Source organism: Balaenoptera borealis, assembly GCF_965194805.1.
Source record: "Balaenoptera borealis genome assembly, chromosome: 1".
Classification (NCBI taxonomy): Eukaryota; Metazoa; Chordata; class Mammalia; order Artiodactyla; family Balaenopteridae; genus Balaenoptera; species Balaenoptera borealis.
Genome location: NC_138860.1, coordinates 57,059,311 through 57,075,267, shown reverse-complemented (window position 1 = coordinate 57,075,267; position 15,957 = coordinate 57,059,311). Strand labels below are relative to the sequence as shown.

General features: G+C 38.9%; 1 long non-coding RNA gene across 3 annotated transcripts; it reads left to right on the top strand.

Annotated features, from left to right (window-relative positions):
• The first annotated feature begins 54 nt into the window (after window positions 1–54).
• On the top strand, window positions 55–14,616 carry LOC309635994. 3 transcript variants are annotated; one of them, XR_014249150.1, is made up of 3 exons: window positions 55–213; window positions 444–628; window positions 3,016–14,616. It is a non-coding gene; the product is annotated as an uncharacterized lncRNA (long non-coding RNA). The 3 variants fall into 3 exon arrangements; XR_014249151.1 differs by having other exon boundaries at window positions 3,013–14,616; XR_014249152.1 differs by having other exon boundaries at window positions 1,788–14,616.
• Window positions 14,617–15,957: the final 1,341 nt, after the last annotated feature.

The following is a 15,957-nucleotide window of genomic DNA, read 5'->3' as shown; positions in this document are numbered from 1 at the left end:
GCAGCGCCACCCCGAGCGCGGCAGCGCCACCCCGAGCGCGGCAGCGCCACCCCGAGCGCGGCAGCGCCACCCCGAGCGCGGCGGCTCCTGCTGCGCGCAAACGTCAAGGGTACAAGGTGCAGTGAAGCGAGAGGCCAAAGGTGGGGAGGAGTTCGTCAAAATGATTTAAATTGCTGTGTTTGGACGGTGGCGTGCTAGTTTTTTCTTTGTTTTGTAAGTTTTCAGTAATATGGTCCATATTTATTTTACAAATTTAAAAAATAAAATTTAAAAATAAGGTGTGTATATTGGTTGCCGGCCAGTCTTAGACGTTTGGCCTTTAAACGAAAGAATTTTCAGGAAATATGAGGATGCATTCTAAAACAACGGAAGATTGTAAATATAAAACGGACAACTTGCTTAATTTTCTAGTCTACTGAGGATCTTTCTCCTATGGTTTACAGTCATTGTCACCAACAAAAGGCGTTTCTTGAGACCTCACAAGCGCCAACTATGGCAGGAGCGGAAGCAGTTTGGAAACTGTGTCTCTTTTGATTCAGGAATTTAAGATCCAAAACAGTCGACCTTTAAAAAGGGGGAAAAGAGTGGAGGTGGGATAGGAGCATCGAAAGAAACCAGTAGAGAAGAGGTAAGCTTACCCAGAAATTATGTAAATGTTCATATCGATCACGGAGCGAAGACCGGGAAGTTTTTGTACTGAAAAGGAAAAAAACCTTCATTTCTTTCATCATCTATTTCTACAAGGAAATCATTAAGGAAGAGGTACCATTTTAGAGAAACTCCAAACATTTTAGCTGAAGGCTGAATAGCGTAGCTTTAAAGTGAATATTTGGCCTAAGGCCCAAGCAAAATATCACTATCATAGATCTGAACTTCTGAAATACAAGAGGAATTTTGAAAGAATTTTAAACTGTAGTATTAAAATTTCTTATTCAGATAAGTTGTGGTAATCAGAATTGTAGAGTTGACTTTGTAGACAGAGAGAGTAGTCTAGAAGCTTTGTCAGCTGCTAGCTTGCTCCGGCAATCACCGATACAGCGTATTTGCTCTACTAAACACTCATTTCCTACTGAAATTGGTGGAGGAGCAAGACATTTTAGGCATTTCACTTTTAATATGTTCTTTTTCATAGTCTTTGGTTTGGGGAGAGTCTTTTAATGTCTGAATGCAAGATGACTTATGATGCATGACTGTGCATGATTATGTTTTTAATTAATCTTCATTGCTTGTGAAGAATTCCCAAATACAATTGTTTCTTGAAAGTCTTAAATTGAATTAAATAACTAAAAATTAAATAGAGTTCTTAAAGATTACTTTTAGTACTCTGAATGCTAGAAAGGGTGGGAAAACACTAAATAGGTCTGAGAAACCTAAAATCAAAGGGGCCTTGTTCTCTTCTTAACTCCATGTCAGAAACAGCTGCATGATTCATTGGGGCAGACTAGGTTAGAAACAGCCTTACAAAGGAGATTCCTGCCTCCAGTGTGGCCCAGATGCAGCAGATAGACTCCTACGATCACCTCTAACTCCCATGCCCGCCACCCAAAGCTTGGGATAAAGAGCCATTGGATCTGAAGGGGGCAAATGGATGTACAAGAGACATGTCGACAACAACCTGTGGGTACTAACAATGGGGGTCCAGATAAGACAGTGAAGGCCTGATGTACAAATTACTTAAGGAGCAGATGAGATAAGCACTCTTCAAGCCACCCTAAAATCAGGTCAGCTCCAAAAAATCACGGTAGAGAGGTTTCCAAATTGATTGAAATTCATTTTTTCCACTCTAGGACAATGGGTCCTCTGATTAGAATTTAAATTATTGGTCTTCCCTGGTGGCGCAGTGGTTACGAATCCGCCTGCCAATGCAGGGGACACAGGTTCGAGCCCTGGTCCAGGAAGGTCCCACATGCTACAGAGCAGCTAAGCCCGTGCACCACAACTACTGAGCCTGCACTCTAGAGCCCGCAAGCCACAACTACTGAGCTCATGTGCCACAACTACTGAAGCCCACGCACCTAGAGCCCGTGCTCTGCAACAAGAGAAGCCACTGCAATGAGAAGCCAGCGCACCACAATGAAGAGTAGCCCCTGCTCACAACTAGAGAAAGCCCGCGCGCAGCAATGAAGACCCAACGCAGCCAAAAATAAAAATAAATAAATAAATGTATTTTAAAAAAAGAATTTAAATTATTTTAATTATTATTATATTTCTTAAATTCCATAGTTCATAGACTGAGAATCATGTTCTTTATACAAGTTAATTTCTGGTGAAATAACAGGATAAATTAGTTGAGAAAGTTACTCCAAGGTAACTTAATGTACTATATGAATATTCATATTTCATTAACTAAAAGCCTATCATATGCTGAGTACTATGAAGTGATTCTTATAAATAATCCCTAATCCTCAGAGCAACTCTGTGAAGGTAGTATTATTATTCTTCAAACTGACACTCAGCAAAGTTGGGTCACCTACCTAAGACCACACAGCTAGAAAAGAGCTGAACCAGGGTTTGAACCTAGGTCAGTGTGGTTTAAATTACCACAGGATTGCCACTGGTTACCTATAAACTAATTATGTATTAGAGGATGCCCATCCAAACTGATAATTTAATTTTAAAATAATCTTTCTTGAGCCATTGTTTTGGCAGTAATTAGAAAATATCAGTGCCACTCCTGCTGTATGACTAAAGGACTGTTTCTGCATATAGCTAATCTTCACAGCTGAAACTTGAAGGAGAATGTACTGAACATCCATTGTTTCTGCCTGCCCATCCTTCTTCTTCTGGTTACAGCACACAGTTTTCTAGTAGGGGACCCCTTTCACACACTCTCAGCCCAAGTCGTTTGGGTAGGGCCAGTCCCACTCCAGATCAAGTCCAGCCAAGCAGTGTTTTCTACACCCCTGGTAACAGTGATTAGGTCAGGAAAAAGCATGGAACACAGATCAGTGTAATCAAAGCTAATCCTGAATTTTTGCCAGAGCAGTAGGTAAATAGGCATTCTTTTTTCAGCAGGGGTTGATGAGAGACGGTCAGCCTGAATTGCCAGTAACCATCTTGCCACTATATGGAGAGAGCTTGACAGAGCAACGAAAGAGCCAAGAAATGAATCCTGAGGCCATTCCTTGAGCCCTGGAGCTAGAAATACCCAAAGCCATTTTTTACCCCCCTTTTTCAATTGTGTAAGTCAATAAATTACTTTTTTCTAATTCAAACAAAGATTGGATTTTTGTTACTTGTAACATCAGTGTCCCATAATATGGAGGGGGGGAATATATAGGATGGCTTTATTTTAGAAACATGCTATCCCTAGGGGTAAATACCTGAAATTTGGGATGGATAATATTGCAGTTACGAGTTTCACTTAGAACAACCGTGCTTGAATATTATTGGTTAGTTGATCAATGTTAACCTGGAGGCAGGTTTCTAGTAAAATGCCCTAATGTTCTGTCACCCTCTCCATTTCACCATCTCTGAGTTAGTGACAAATATAACTATATAAGGCATACTTATCAGATGACCCAAGGCTTGGAATAATAAATAATATGAGAGAGGATGGCAGAGTGAAAATCCAAACTCAAAAGATACCTAGAAATTCAACAGGCAAAGGAGTAGAAAAAGGCAACCCAAAAGAAATGTAAAAATGCACGAGGCACAAAATAAACAGCAAAGTGCATTAGTGAATACCTAAGTAGGTTGAAGTAGCAGGAGACCATGTGGTTGGGAGAGAGGCAAGAGTCGTAGTTAGGGGGATTAGACGAGGTCAGACAGCAATGGGGAGAATGGTTTGGAGAGGATAAGACTGCAGGCATAAAGAGGAGCCAAGGCTGACTCCCAGGTTTCTATCTTGTGTGACCAGGTGGTTTGTGGCTTGTGGTTTCCTAAATAAGAGAGATTTTGAAGAAGGGCTGGGTCAGAATCAGGATGATGAGTTCAGTCTTAGAAAAGGTAGAAATATCAGTGTGCCTGATATCAGTTACTGTATATTTGAATCCAAAGCTTAGTAGACAAGACCAAGATATAAATATAGATGTGGGAGTCATTGGAGTATAAATGTTATCAAAAACCTGAAAAGAAGATGAAGCCATCCAAGATGAGTGAATGAAAGAACAGGGGGCTGAGGACAGAGCCCTGGGGAGCAATTACATAGAAGTAAGCAGAGGAAGATAGGGAAAGAATGATCTGAGAATGAACAGACCCAGATGAGTGTGGCAACATAGAAGCCAAGGAAATAGTTTCAAAAAAGACTGAAAAAATGACAATGGAATTTGGCACTTAGGAGTGACCTTTGTGGGATCAGTTTTAGTGAAGGGTGGTAGGCAAAATCAAGATTTCAGTGGACTGAGGAATGAATGAGAGAGGTCAGGAAGTAGAACCACTAAGTTTTTTTTCTTTTTTTAAAGGCTTTTTTTTTTTTGACTCTCTAAATGCAAGAAATATCTTTATTTTTAATGTAAGATAATTTTGGCATTTGTCAGATACAACATCAGGGTCATCAATTTAACAACTATGATTGGAAATGAAGTGCTGGCTGTAAGTATACACTACTCTTTTGAGAAGTTTGACTAAGATGTGGAGGGAGGAGATTGCCCAGAAGTTAAAGGAAGACACGGTGTTAAGGGAGATGTCTTGGCAGCGGGAGGATCACAGAAGCCTGGATGTATCTATAGGATGATAGCAAGGAACTAGTAGAAAGAGAAGATTAAGAAAGGAGATGACAGGTGAAGTAAGATCCTAAAGGAAATTAGAGGGAAAAGGGTTAAGGTATAGATGGGAGGGTTGGCCTCAGAGAGGAGGAACGTGGCTTGGTCCTCTAATTCTGAAATAGAAAAGGTAGCAGTGGTGTGGATACAGATAATTCTACTGGACTGTGGTATTGGAAGTTAAAGAAACCAAGCCTGATGGCCTTGAACAAAGTATGCTTAAACTGAGGGAGGAAGGGATGAGTGAGGGGCTTGAAGATTTGGCAAAATAAAGTTTAAAAATGTTGATGGCATTGAAGAGGTGAATGAGGTTGGAGACCATGAATTTTAGTGACCCCCAACCTGCAGAGTCAAGTGCTTTTCTCCAGCAACGCTCAGACATCCAGCTTGATCTGAAGTGGGTGTGACGGAAGGATAAATGTGCATGAGGATAAAAAGTTCTGGTGAGAAAATGAACAGTAAAGGATTAACCTTGTCCAAAGAAAGGTTGGCCCTTTCCCCCCAGCTTCTTGGAGGTAACCTCTAAACCCTTGGTATGTCCTGCCTGTCTTTGTTTACCTGGAGGCCTTGGACCATGCTGCATAGTCTGTGCTAATAATGTGCTTTATGGTGGGGCCATGGGTCATGCAGCATCGGCTCGGCCTCTCGAGCCATCTCTAACATCCCCAATGCAATCAGTGAGCCCAGTTTTGTATTGGAATCTCCTACCATCAATCTGGTCTACAGAGGAGAGCCACTACTGAATTTATTAGTGATTCTGGGTTCCCATCTCTCTAGCACCTTCCTTATTACTTTGGTAAATGGTGTATCCTCTGGTCTGTCCCATGGAATATTATTGCCTGGTGAGTTTTCCAGGCTTACGTATTTAGTACGTATATCCATTTTAGCATGCTCACTTCTTTGAACTTTTTAATCCCTTGTTCTACTGCCTTCTATGGCAATTCAGGCATCTTTACCTCCTTTAGTATGGGCCATCACTATCCATATGTATGAAACCATTCTGACAGCATGTTTACACCATGTCCTGAGATCCTTGCCAGGCTGTTAAATCCTGTATCCCAGGAGAGTGCTTCCAAATTAATTAAACTCCCTTACTCAACTCTGTATTCTATCCCTCTTGATCCAGCACTCTCAGAATTCAGTCCCATGTGTATTCACCCACATCCTGAACTCCTAGGATATAGTCCCTTTTACTCCATTATCATGTGTACCCTCCTGGATCCTGAACACCTTAACGTATAGTCCCTTTCCTTCATCATCAGGTCTGTCACATCCCCAGTTAGTGACTTAACTCTAGTTACTGTATTGGCCTGGAAGGTAGAGCTGACCCCGAAAGGGCTCGAGTTGTCCTGCAGAAAGGAGGAGGACTAGCCCTAGGGAGGTAGGAGTCATTTCCTTGGCTCAAAGTGTTCACGGACCTTTGGGAATTAAATATTTTAGGTGCATGAACCCAGATATCCCCATTCCATATGTCAAGGTCCCACTTTTTCCTAATTAGCACCACGTCCTTGGCATACCAGACTTGCCAATATTGAGAGTTTAAGCTCCTTTGAGGCTCTGCTACTCTTATGATTAAGCCCTGGACCTGGTCCTCAGCTATTCCTGCTCTCCAGTTGCAGAAGATGAGAGCTTCTATATTTGTTACCAGGGAAATCCTTTAGCTTTCATGTTTAGTTTTTAATAACCAATTAATCACTCTCAGTATTTCATTAAATAGCATCAAATAAGCTTAGCAACATCCACCCATATTTCTTCTATATATCTCTAACACCTGATACACTGTACCCACTAGAATATTTCCTCCCCACCAGTTTGCTAATAGTGAAAGTTTTTAACATATGCACTGCAATTGCGTCAGGGACTATTTGTACACTTTCTACTAGAAGTGATGATATCTTCTGCCAGCCTGGCAGCAGGTGATCCAACACCACTATCTTAGTGACTGCTTCTTGACCCACTCTTGGCATTCCTGGCACCAACTGTCATAGTTGGGTGACCCAGGAAGCATATGCTGAGATGGAGTTTGCATGCAGGAAATTTATTAGGGAGTGCTCTTGAGAGAAACACCTGGAAAGAAAGGTAAGGAAACAGGGCACAAGGAGAATCTGGGCTGCAATATGGTCTCAACAAAGGTTGATTCAGACCATCTGGGGAACTCTGAAGTTGGGTGGCCCTTCAGAGCTGTCCCAAGATGGGGCAAAGGAACTGTACCTTGTACCCCTGCGTCAACCAGTTACTGGCTGCAGGCTGCCCCAGGAAGGGAGTGAGACCTTGGGCAGGAAGCCCCTCTCTTCCACCAAGGTGCTTCCCACAAAGGGCTGCCAGCTGAGATCTCTCTGCCACTAGCACTTCTAGTGGCTGGTGGATCATGTCCCTCATTCCCCAAAAGACGTCTGACTGGTGCATTACAGGATTCACCATATGCCACCAATTTGTTTGGCCCATTTGTTTTTCAATATTCAGGTATTGCTTTTTTCTCTTTTGATTAAATTTTGTTTAAAAATTGTTAAAGACATTTAAATAAAATGCCTTTAATTTTATTGAAATAAAAAATAAATGTTATTTAATAATATATAATAAATAATAAAATAAAATTTTATTTAAATAAATAAAAATTTTTATTTTTATTATAAAATAAAATTTATAATAAATAAAACTGTAACTTGCTTAAATAATTTTTAGTTATTAAGAACATTTAATAAATAAAAATATAGAATTGAATACTTTCAGAGAAATCTGGCTTCCATCTCTAATTCCTCTACCCTGTTCCCTCCTCTCCCCTCTAGCTAACCATTTTTATTAATTCTCAGTTTATCTTTCCATTGTTTTTTAAAAAATAAGTAAATACACATATATACACTCGCACATATTTCTACCCCTTTTAAAATCGAAGTTAGCATATTGTAAACACTGTTCACTTAGGTTTTGTGACTTAACAATATACCCTGAAGATCATGCTGCGTAAGTATACAGAGATTGTCCTCACTTCTTTTTTTAGCTGCATAATCCTCATTATGTGGATATCCCATTGCTCATTCAATCAGTCCCCTATTGAGAAGCCTTGGAGTTGTTTCAATTCTTTTGCTTCCACAAAGAATCCTGCAGTTAATAGCCTGGTGCATAATTTTTTTTAATTTTTGCAAGTGTTTCCTTGGGATAGTGAGTTTGCTGGGTCAGAGGTAAATGCAAATATAATTTTGCTAAATCTTGCCAAATCCCTCTCCATAGAAGTTCAATCATTTTGTACACACACTAGCCATGAATGAGAATGCCTTCTTCCCCACAGTCATGCCAACAAAGCATGTTGTCCAATTCTGGATTTCTGCCTACCTGATATGTCTTAGTATAGCTATAATTTGCATTTATCTTATTATGAATAAGACTGAATATATTTTCAAGTGTTTAAGGGCCATTTCTATTTCTGTGAACTGCTTGTCCATATATTGCCCAAGTATCTGTATTATTTGGTTTTTTTCTCCATTTTTTAGAGCCATGGATGTAGTACATTATGAGTCCTATATTGCAAATATGTTTTTCCTAATTGTCATTTTCTTACTTCATTTGTAATATTTTTTCCATGGAAATTTTTTTTATGCAGTCAAATTTATCTTTTTGCCTCTAGATTTTGAATCACAGGGAAGTTTTCCTCCACACTTAATTTAAAAAATTCATCTGTGTTTTCCTGTACTATTTTTATACTTTCATTATTTGCATTTAAACTTCTGATACATTTGGTTGTTGTGGGATAGAAAGACCCAGCTCCTTTATTCCAACTTGTGAAAACTCTGAGGGGCCATCCCTGCTTCTAAGCGTCCCATAGTGTCTTCAGAGGTCTTTGTTGAGACTGCACTGGGGTTCAACTCCTTATATGGAATGCATTCAATTTTATCTTTTTCCATAGTTGTATAGCATCATTTATGCAACAGTCCATATATTCCCCACTGATTTGAGATATCATCTTTATCACACGCTAAATTTCCATGTGTTCCTAGGTCTATTTCTGGATTTTCTACCCTGCTTTATTCATCTGTCTGTTCATACACCAAAATCACAGTTTTAATTATAGAGGTTTAGAACATGTTGTAATAATATGTTAGGGCTAGCCCTCCCCTTTGCTCTTTCTACTTTTAGGCTATTTCTGGGTATTCTCATTTGTCTATTCTTCCATATGAACTTTATAATCAACTTATCTAGCTCTGTCAAAACTCTGATATTGATTTACTTGGATTGCATTAAATTTATAAATTAATTTATGGAGCACTGGCATCTCTATGAAACTGAGTCTTCTTCTCCAGTAACATAGGATGTCTTTCTCTTTGCTCAAGCCTACTTTTGTTTCTTTCAGGAGTGTCTTATGGCTTTCCTCATACAGGTTTCATATAACTATAATGACTCTTGAATGAGAGTTGTAAAGAATTCAGATTCCATCTTATAGATGAGAAAACTGAGGACCAGAATGACCAAGTGATCGATTGAGGTCACAGAGTTAGCACTAGGACTCAGGTCTCCTGGCTCTCATCATGGTGCTCTCCACCCTATAATTCTATGGATGCATCTAGGCAACTAGGAAAATGCTCTTTCATTGTCTGATTTGTGCTCATTCCTCCTGTTATGTTCCTGAACTTTCCAAAGCACTTTCCCATTTCACCAGCTTTGTCTCACACTGCTCTCTCCAGTGAACTCTTGCCAAGATGTCCTTGCCTCTCTGGCTTTCGTGTCTTTGTCTAGAACACTCCTCCCTCCATTCAAACTCTGTCACCTAGTAACTCCCATCATCCTTCGTATTCCTACGTAAGAGTCACTCCCTCAGGGAAATCTTTTGTGCTACTTACCTATTGCTGCATAACAAGTTACCCAAAATTTAGTAACTAAAAACACAAACATTTATTATCTCACAATTTTTGTGTATCAGGAATCCAGGCATGGCTTAGCTGGATGCTTCTGCCTCAGGGTCTCTCATGAAGTTGCAGTCAGGCTATCGACAAAGTCTGAAATCTCATCTGAAATCTCAACTGGGAAAAGATTTGCTTCCAACCTCACTCACGGTGCTGATGGCAGGATTCAGTTCCTCATGAGCTATTGGATTGAGGGCTTCAGTTCCTCACTGGCTGTTGGCCAGAGGTCTCTCTCTCTTCATTGCCATGAGGGCCTCTCCATAGGGCATCTCACAATATGGCACCTGACTTCCGTCAGAACAAGGAAGTGAGAGAAGACATCCACAACAGAAGCCACAGTCCTTTTGTAACTAATCCTGGAAGTAACATTCCATCACTTTTAGTATATTCTATTTGTCAGTTACTAGATACAGCTCACAGTCAAAGAAGGAAGTTGCACAAGGGCATGAATACCATGAGGCAGAGAACATTGGGGGCTATTATGGACTAATTTGTGCCCCGCCACCTCCCAATTCACATGTTGAAGCTCTAAGTCTCAATGTGACTGCATTTGAAGATAAGGCCTATAAGGATGTGGGACACAGAAACCAAATCAGCTGGCACCTTGATCGTGGACCTCCCAGCTTCCAAAACTGTTGTTTAAGCCACCCAGTCTGTGGTATTTTGTCATGGCAGCCTGAACCAAGACAGGAGCCATCTTAGAGATTGTCCATCTCACTGCCCCTGATCCTCCAGACCAGATCTGGGCTCCCTACTATATATCTTCTTTAGCATGATAGAGGTCTCTTTCAGACAATTATCCCAATAGTGATTAAACAATTAATTGTGTAATTCATGGTTTCATTTTAGAACCCCTGTCTCCTCAAGGATGAAATTCCATAAAACAAGGAACCTTGTGAGTCTTATTTACTGCTAAACCTTGGGTCCAAGCACAATATTTTTTAAAAAATTTATTTATTTATGTATTTATTTTTGGGTGTGTTGGGTCTTCGTTTCTGTGCGAGGGTTTTCTCTAGTTGCGGCAAGCGGGGGCCACTCTTCATCGCGGTGTGCGGGCCTCTCACTATCGTGGCCTCTCTTGTTGCGGAGCACAGGCTCCAGATGCGCAGGCTCAGTAGTTGTGGCTCACGGGCCCAGTTGCTCCGCGGCATGTGGGATCTTTCCAGACCAGGGCTCGAACCCGTGTCCCCTGCATTAGGCAGGCAGATTCTCAACCACTGCGCCACCAGGGAAGCCCCCATCTTTCATTTTTTAAGAACCATTTTTATCTCTTAATTATTTCATAGTCATTTCATCCTCTTCTGTGAGTCACTGAGCTTTCCCTTAAATTTTTCATTTAAAAATCTAGGTAATTGCATTTGTTGAACATCTATGATGTTCCAGGTACTTCCTAAGTACTTCACATGTATCACGACATTTATTCTTCATAAGTCGAGACAGCACATCATCATTAACTTTCTTCTTGGACCAGGATAAGACATGACCTTGATTAGGTATTATTTGGGGCATGTATATTCTGGTGTTTAAAATATACATTTTTTGATAGCATTGAAAGGGTTCCACCTGGCAGAAGTTTGAGCACACTCTAAACACTATTAGGTGTATTTCCTAAGTAGATTCTTCAGTGATTATTGTGATTTTTTTCTTTATTAATGAAGCTTTTTCATAGTTTTTACAATGGTATGGTTTATTTTTCATGTATATATATGTGTGTGTGTGTGTCTGTATACACACACACACACACATATTTAAATACATATAAATATGTACAGATTCTCATGTGAATTCTCTACTCAACACGGAGATCTTAATTGTGCATGAGGCCTTTGCCTTAGGATTTGCATTTAAATGGGCTCCGTCGAACTGCAATGTACAGGAGAAAATTTCTCACACATCCTATGTTGGTAGGGTTATGATTCCATACCTGCTTTACTCTGACTAACAGGATGGCTCACAGTGCATTATGAAAAACATACAAAAAAACAGAATTAACCCAGTTCTTTTAGGAATTCTCCTTCACTTTTATGTATAGAAAAGTCTGCATGGGTGGCTCCTCCTTGAGCCTTGAGGGAATCTGATATATCCAAGTAAGTAAATTCTCTAAATTTAATGTCTCAGATCATGATCAGCTACTCAGGATTATACAGATCCCTGTGGCTCTAACCCAGGGCTATAATCAGATGTATCATGATGTCATGAAAAACTCAGATTTGTAGCTGTCCTTGGCAAAGAATTTCTCACTCTTACTCTGTATCTGCAGTCTTGAGAAACGGGTATCTGACTAAAACTCATCTAAGGGGATTTACTATGTTTTTCCTCAGAAATATGCTCACAGCATGCTTAGAGTTCTACTTTTTTTAAATCTTCTATTTCCTCACATCTGGGAATAGCTCTAAAGTCTGCTTCCATTTTTATGGACCTCAGTTTCCAGTTACCTTATAAGCCATTAATAATTAGTTTAAATGGTACCCATTTGTAAGTGGTTAGTGTTGCTTAGATGTTAGATTGCTTCTCTACCACAAAATAAACCCATTTTGTGAGATAACTTTGCTTTTCCTTAGCTAATGACTTATTCATCATATGACTGGAGGGTTAGTAGGAGGCAGGGAACAGATTTCAAATTCTAAACTAAGTTAGGTCACTTTCTCCTTAATGAAAGCAATGGGACTCTGGAGACAATCACATCACATGTCTTCACTCTACTCAGTTCTCTCTGGTGACCTAAATGGGAAGGAAATCCAAAAAAGAGGGGATATATGTATACGTATAGCTGATTCACTTTGCTGTACAGTAGAAACTAACACAACATTGTAAAGAACTATACTCCATTAAAAATTTTAAAAAAAGAAAAAAAATAAATGCAGAGGGTTCACAGTATACTGAAGGCATACACAGCACTCAGATTTAGAACCTCTGAATTAGGTGCTGACTAGTCTTATAGATTTTGATAGGCTTTAATTTAATCATGAGTCTAAATTTTATCCTGTGGATAACTGAGTCTATATTATATTTTAAGCAAGGGTGGAATATAATTATAGTTTTCAAAGAGCATGATTAAAGCAAGTCATTTAAAGGAGGTTCAAATATTAACATATTTGCCATTTAAACAGTAACAATCTGCCTATAATTCATATATATATATTTTTTAAAGACAAAAGCAATACCATTTCATTTAAAGTTTGCTCTCCTTAATTTCTAAAAGTTATTTTTGTGGGGTTTTTTTAATTGAGGTATAATTGACATATAACATTATATTCATTTCAGGTTTACAGAATAACTATTTGATATTTGCATTTATTACAAAATGATCACCATAGTAAGTCTAATTAACATTTATCACTATACATAGTTACAAACTATTTTTTCTTGAGATGTGAACTTTTAAGATCTACTCTCTTAGCAACTTTCAAATATGCAATACAGCATTATAAACTATAGTCACCATGTTGTACATTACATCCCCATGACTTACTTATTTTATAATGGAAGCTTGTACCTTTTGACCTACTTCACCCACTTTGCCCACCTCCTGCCTTTGCAACCATCAGTCTGTTCTCTGTATCTATGAGCTTGTTTTTTGTTTGCTTGTTAGATTCCACATATAAATGAAATCATATGGTATTTGTTTTTCTCTGTCTGACTTATTTCACTTAGCATAATGCCCTCAAGGTCCATCCATGTTGTCACAAATGGATAAAATTTCATTATTTTTATGGCTGAATAATATTCCATTATATATATATAACATTTTCTTTATCCATTCATCCATTGATGGACACTTAGGTTGTTTCCATATTTTGGCTATTGTAAATAATGGTCCAATGAACTTGGGGGTATATATATCTTTTCGAGTTAGTGTTTTCATTTTCTTCAGATAAATACTCAGAAGTAGAATTTCTGGATCATATGGTAGTTCTATTTTTAAATTTTTTAGGAACCTCCATACTGTTTTACATAGTGGTTGCACTAGTTTACATTCCCCCCAACAGTACACAAAATTCCCTTTTCTTCACATCTTCATCAACACTTATTTCTTGTCTTTTTGATAATAGCCATTCTAAAAGATGTGAGGTGATATCTCATTACGGTCTTGATTTGCATTTCCCTGATGATTAGTGATGCTGAGCAACTTTTCATGTGCCCATTGGCCATCTGTATGCCTTCTTTGGAAAAATGTGTATCCAGGTCATCTGCCCATTTTTAAATTAGATTGATTTTTGTTTGTTTGTTTTTTGCCATTAAGTTGTATGAGTTCTTTATATATTTTGGATATTAACCCCCTATCAGATATATGTGTTGCAAATATTTTCTCCCATTTAGTAGGTTGCCTTTTCATTTTGTGCAGAAGAGTTTCCTACAATTCATGTGACAAATTTTTTAATTATAAGATGAGGGGGAGTGGCATTAGATTGATTTTATTTAACTCTATACTTTATCACTTACTAGTTTAATGCTAACTAGCTGCAGAATCTTAAGTCAGTCATTTAACACATATGTGCCTCAACGTCCTCATCTATAGAGTGAGGATAATCTCTCTCTCCTAGTGTTTTGTTTTTAAGGATATTTTTGTAGAATTTGTGATGATTATCATCTACTACTTCCTATAGCACTATGAATACTGTAAAATTGTTTTCCATTTTACAGAGGAGTTTATATAAGCACAATTTGGGTTGCTTACACAAGATATCCAAGTTCATGGATGTTAAATCATAGATTTAAATTAAATCTACCTAAAACCAACCACATACCCCTCCTGATATCCTAAAACTCCCTAGAATTTCCTATCCCCAACTCAAAACTCACTGCTTTCCGGCTTAGTCTTATTATTTTGCATCTGAAGTCAACCTTAAATTCCCAGATGAGAAAGTAAAAACTGAGAGCTATCTTAGTGTCTACATTTGGTTCCTTTATAAGTCATTAACACACTCTGGGACTAATGATTAGCTATGGACGGCAGTTATTTTGGATTATAGCCATTAATTAATTGTATTATTGAATTTTACCAAGGAAAAATTTCTTTATTATTTATTTATTTATTTATGGCTCTGTTGGGTCTTCGTTTCTGTGCGAGGGCTTTCTCTAGCTGCGGCAAGTGGGGGCCACTCTTCATCGCGGTGCGCGGGCCTCTCACTATCGCGGCCTCTCTTGTTGCGGAGCACAGGCTCCAGACGCGCAGGCTCAGTAATTGTGGCTCACGGGCCCAAGTCGCTCCGCGGCACGTGGGATCCTCCCAGACCAGGGCCCGAACCCACGTCCCCCGCATCGGCAGGCAGACTCTCAACCACTGCGCCACCAGGGAAGCCTCAAAATTTCTTTATTAAAATCCCCAATTTAATCAAATAAAATCTACCTTTATTTTCCATCAGCCATAGCAAGAACAGTTCTTGAAATATTGATCTGTATTCTTTCCCACATGTGACTGTCCCTATAGTTAATATGGAACATCCACATTTTTCTCCTCTAATTTTCAAGGTTTTGAATTTAGGATCAACTGTTAAACCTAAACTGAGCTGAAATATCTCCAAATATCTTCCATAGAATTTAAAATAAAATCTGAACTTCTTACAATATCTTTCAAGACAATATATGATCTTGTTCTTGCCTATCTTTCTTACCTCATATCTAATATTATTTCTACTCACAGTGGCTTTTTTTAAGTTCCTTGAACAGGATGAGCTTATTTATGTCTCAGGTCATTTCCCTTTGCTATTCACTCTACTTGAAACACTCTTCTCCCAGCTTTCCACCTGGATTGCTTCTCCCTCACCTTTCAGATCTCAACCCACCTTTTCAGAGAGCACTTACCTGATCATGCTACTTAAAGCAGCCTCTCCTTTCCCCAAATAGTCACTGTCCATAACATCACCTGTTTAGCTCTTTCCTAGATAGCATTTGCCACTGACTGAAATTATTTTACTTATTTGTTTACTTGTTTATTTTGTCTATATCCTTTTACACAAACTAGTATGCTTTTGGCTGCAATTAATAGAAACCCCCAACTCGCTTATTGGAAATTTATTATCTCACATAACTACAAGGCCAGCAATAGGGAAGTGTCTGGGCAAGGGAGAATTAGTAGTTTAAAAACTACATTCAAGAATCCCAATTCTTTCAGTCTCTCTGTTCTACCATCCTTACTGTCTAGCTTCATTCTCCTCTGCCTTCCCTCATAATTGCAAAACGGTTGTGGTGCTTCCAGGTGTCTCATCCAGGCACAACAATGGCCAAAGGGAAAAGATGATATTTCTTCCTGCATCTCTTCTAAAAATGCTAGGAAATCTTACCCCACAGTCCCCATTAGATTTCCTCTGATTTCTCATTAGTCTGTATTGGTCATTTGTATGGAGATGGTTTAGACC